We start from the raw sequence: 5,326 nt of genomic DNA on the forward strand, positions 1-5,326 counted from the left end.
ATGTTTACAGCCGTTCTACCGAGCAACCATGGAAGACCCATCTAGCTTCATTTCCATTGCACGAAAGTGCAATGTCGTGGCTAGTCGATATAAATAAGAACTCTTCGTCGTATAAAATAATAATCGAATTGAAAAATAAACTCTAGGCACTCAAGTTAAGTCCTTTCAGACATAATTAAATATTAATCGTAGTTGTCAAAGGGATTACTGATTGCGAGCTGACGAACTGCCGATGTGTAATTCTGTAACGCCGTGAAACTCCTTTTAAACTACCCATCGTAACCTTCTTGAAACCATTCAAAATTAGCCTCAATATCCCCAACTATTAATTTTAAAAGTGTCTTAATTTTCTTAAAACGAAATCTCACCTTGACGTCTCAGCATAGTACTTTGGGTCTTCATCGAAGTAATCATTCATTAGAACTTGATCATGAGCCAATTCACGATCACGTACCACGTATCTTTTCTTGGTTCAGGCCATGCCATTAAGTTCGATAGTTGTGACACTATGGGCATAAACTCAATACCACTAGAATCGGATGAGTCAGAAAGTGGTTTAATACCATTAGAATTGGATAAGCCGGAAGGCAACCGAAAACCAGTTGAAATGGATTGCGTAATTTGTATGAACAAATATGAGCTTGAAATAATGGATGAGTATAGTTGTTTAATTTGGTTGTGTATATAGATCAAAAGCCCAGAAATTGTTATTATTTTTTTATTTAATGCATAACAGTCATTGCCCACATTCAAATCTCACCACCTAGCCCAACCTCACGTCCGGGGAGAGTAGAACATCCCATCCACCCTGATAATAGTTAAAGTCTTCACTGAAAAGTAAAAAAATTACATATTCATGGGCAATAGATACGACATTTTATTCATGGTAAAAGCTTTATGTTAGTATAATATATGAAGTAAACAAATAAATATTTTTTGGTGAAGAAACGGTCGAAGCTTTTAAGGTGTTGCCACATGTGTAGAATGATAAAGTTGACCTTTGAAATTTCGTAGAGGGTGGCCGGTACGTGACAAATGCAACCAACTTATACATCTGCATCAAGAAAGAAATATGATTTTAATATATTGAAAATATAAAGGCATATTTTAGATGAGTTTATTTTTAAGTTTGTATTGTAGGAAAAATATTATGCGAACCTGTGTTTAAGTAGGCGTCATTCATGTCCACACATGTGTATTCGATTGGCCTCCACCGTTCCTATTTAACACCGCCAACGGATTAGCGCTTGTGCTCTTAGACGCTCACTTGTATCCGCGCTTAATCCTCCTGGATTTGTTTGCGTGGACATGGATGACACTCTACGGACAATCACAACACTCAGTCGAAATACAGTATTCTAAAAGTCAATTGGTTAAATACTTAAATTATGAAAATAAGTTCTCAAATATAAAACTAAAAAAATACTTGTCGGTTCTACTTGTTATTTCTTCCAAATAATAAATAAAACACTTCCCGACCTAATTAAACATATTCATTTATTTTTAAAATATAGGATTATAATTTATTTTTTCTGTTTCATAATAACAAAAATGAAAAAAAGGAGAGAATCGAGATACTTGAGAGAAAGGCGGCTCGAGTGGTAAATATCCTGCGTGTGGCCGGACGAGTTATAGTATGACGGGTTGGGGCGGTATGCAGCAATCGTGGGGTGGGTTACGGCTGCGGAGGAAAAGGTCTAAACCGTACGACTGTTGCGCCATTTCCCGCCTCAACACGCAAGAGTTTGTACTAGCTAGTTTAGCTTTTATACTAAGAAATAAGCGAAATATACGGCAAGCTGACGACCCATCTGAGCAGAGGTGCACAAACCAGTTTAAAACTCAAAACTACTTTGGGTTAAAACCGGTTCGGTTTGGTCAACAAAAGTCAAAATCGGTTTATGATCAGTTTTGGTTTGGGTTGAAACCGGTTTCTCACCATGTTTCGATCGGTTTCGGTTCGGATTTTGATCGGTTTCAGTTCAGGTTTTGACCGGTTTTTGACGGTTTCGGTTTGGTTAACCGGTTTTGATAGAGAAAATTACAAACCGGTTTCAAACCGACTGTATAAATCAGTTCCAAACCGATTTCTACATAATCGGTTTTAAACCGGTTTGGTTTCAGTTCAATTCGGTTAACCAGTTTATTTGTCCAACTCTACATCTGAGGAAAAGAATTGGTTATATGAATAACACATTGACATATTTAATCAAAATTTGAAGAGCAATATAAAATTTATACATATAATCATACGTTATTTATTAAATACGATAACCTGAGAAAAAAAGTCATCAAGAAAACGACAGTTACCAAAGTTTTTGGCATTTCTTCTAATCATTGTTTTATACAAATACAGCATGAATGATTTAAAGTTATGATTGTGGAGGGGCTCTAACTCTCAAGCTAAAGCGTCAGGTTAATGTTACATACGTAGTATGGCTTTCAGTAACACACTCATTAACATCGCGTTGTGGTTTAAAGTGTCGATGCTACGTTAAAGCCCCACCATTTTCTTGTTAAAACATTTAACCCTGCCATTTTCTCCTTTGTTGCCCCTTTAAGGTCGGGGCTTTTACCACCCAGGCCTTAACGCCTCAGCACGGTGTGCGTGCCGTTAAGGCTGGACCACATGACCTTGCCACCCCGTGTTACTGCCCACAAAAAAGGAACTAATGGGGAAGAGACACTTGTGAGTACTATTCATATACAAACCAATCTTGTATTGTTATCTCATTTCTTTTCTCAAGTACCCACAAACTACAAAATTATGAACATCACCTACCCACAATAATAATACGTAATAAATTAATTATTAAGTCATTTTAATTCTCCAATAATACGATAACAATAGAAAAATGAATCAAATTTATGTGACAAACATTTATTATAGAATAAGCCATACACTATACTCACATGAAAATGAAAAGATAGCATTATTGCTACATGGTTTAAAAGACATACAACCTACATGAATGACCCCATCCTCAATAAGGATAAATGAGTGGGTAGTTGACTATTTGATGCTTTATGTGAAAACTAAAGTTTTAGCATTTATAAGCTAGAGTCATGTATATTTAATCTTTAGATTATGACATTTATAAATTGCAATTGCTCAACTCAATTATTTGGTATTAAAAAATTAATCCATTTGCAATTTATATACGTGTTCTGTTTCTGAAACTTCACATACATATGAACCACTAAAATCTTTAAAAATGGACTATTTTTCAAGATTGATTATGCTGCTGATCTTGCTAACACCACCTTCTCTATTCTGTTCTTCAAACCAAATCAGTGATAGTTTATATCATTGTCTTTCTACGTACTCCACAACTCAACTTCCCAACATTTTTTACACCCCAAACAACCCTTCTTTCACACCCCTTTTGAATTCAACCTCCTTAAATCTCCGGTTAGTCACACCTAGTGCACCGAAACCAGAGGTTATCTTCACCCCGTTAAACAAAATCCACATCCAAAACGCAGTGATTTGCGCCAAAAAGATTGGGATTCATCTTCGGTTTAGAAGCGGAGGGCATGATTATGAAGGACTCTCTTTTACATCCTTCATGGACCTTCCGTTCATCATTATCGACTTATCCAAACTCCGTCGCATTAGTGTTGATATTGCGGATGGTTCGGTTTGGGTCGAGGCTGGTGCAACCCTCGGTGAGGTTTATTACCGAGTTTCTGAGAAAAGCAAGACTCATGGGGTCTCGGCTGGGATATGCACAAGCCTAGGTGTTGGCGTTCACATCACGGGCGGTGGATATGGTTCCATAATGAGAAAGTATGGGCTCGGGGCTGATAATGCAATGGACGCGAAGATAATCGATGCAAATGGTCGGATATTGGATCGGAAAGCCATGGGGGAGGACGTATTTTGGGCTATTCGAGGTTGCGGCGGGGGCAGTTTCGGTGTCATAGTTTCCTGGAAACTAAAACTTGTACCAGTCCCAGAAACTGTCACCGTTTTTAACGTTGGACGGACGTTAGAACAAGGCGCTACCAAGATTCTTTACAAGTGGCAACAAGTTGCTGACAAACTTGATGAAGATCTTTTCCTGAGGGTCATCATTCAAACCTCAAATGTATCTGATACAAATCAAAGAACCATAACTACAACATACAATGCACTGTTTCTTGGAGAAGTAAACAAACTTCAAGAAATCATGAAACAAAGTTTCCCTGAATTGGGTTTGAAGATTGAAGATTGAAGATTGCATTGAAATGAGTTGGTTAGAATCTGTTTTGTTCATCTCCGGCTATCTGAGAACCGTCCCCACCAGCGTCCTACTCGCAGGAAAACCCTTTATTGTGAACTATTTCAAAGCAAAATCAGATTTTGTAAAACATGCTATTCCAGAAGAAGGATTAAAAAGAATCTGGGAAAGATTCTTAGAAGAAGATAGTCCATTTATGCTCTTTACACCATATGGAGGCATGATGAGCAGGATTCCAGAATCATTAACCCCATTTCCTCATAGAAATGGGACACTTTTCATGATTCAATATTTGACAGTTTGGACAAACCCTATTGAAAAAGATGTGATGGAGAAGCATGTTGATTGGATTAGAAAGCTCTACAACTACTTGGCACAATATGTTTCAAAGTGTCCAAGACAAGCTTATTTGAATTACAGAGATCTTGATCTAGGAATGAATGACAAAAATGGTGATGACACTAGTTTTGTCAAGGCAAGTTCTTGGGGGACAAGATATTTTAAAGAGGGAAAACTTTAACAGGTTGGTGAAGATAAAGACTAAGTTTGATCCTAATAACTTCTTCAAACATGAATAAAGCATACCAATTTTACCTTTTAAATGGGAAGTCTCAAATTCAAAATTGTAAATTGTCACACCCCTACTAGGTTGTTGCGGAAGCGTAATACGAGAATGTAACAGATAACACTTGTATCAACCATATTGTTTATAAAGAAATTCAACAAACTAATTTACATCATATTACACTGGTAGGTACTAAGTTTATAAACTAGATGAAAATCACATAACCAGTTCTCGGTTTCTTATTCATTAGTACGTATTTGCATCTATTCATAACTATTCAACTTTCCTTCTAACACCAAGCACGTAAGCAAATCATTCCAACTTTGGCTTACCTGAAAAGCATATTAAAATGGGTCAACAACGTCTAGTTGGTGAGTTTCAAGTTTCACGAGTACGAACAAAGTCAGTATACGAGTTCGTAAATTTCATAGTACGTATGATATAAGTATGTGTATGATGTATTATACTAAGCCACAAGTGAAACCGAAACGAGCTAAAACACATGGCCACCCCTGCCCATGCACTCCCGTTGGCATTT

General features: G+C 37.0%; 1 pseudogene; it reads left to right on the forward strand.

Moving 5' to 3' along the window:
• Window positions 1-3,121: 3,121 nt before the first annotated feature.
• LOC143555556 (monolignol oxidoreductase AtBBE-like 13 pseudogene) lies at window positions 3,122-4,852 on the forward strand (annotated as a pseudogene).
• The last annotated feature ends 474 nt before the right edge of the window (window positions 4,853-5,326 follow it).

This window comes from Bidens hawaiensis, unplaced genomic scaffold, assembly GCF_021521415.1.
Source record: "Bidens hawaiensis isolate Kalapana, Puna unplaced genomic scaffold, B.hawaiensis_p1.1 tig00018147_1, whole genome shotgun sequence".
NCBI lineage: Eukaryota > Viridiplantae > Streptophyta > Magnoliopsida > Asterales > Asteraceae > Bidens > Bidens hawaiensis.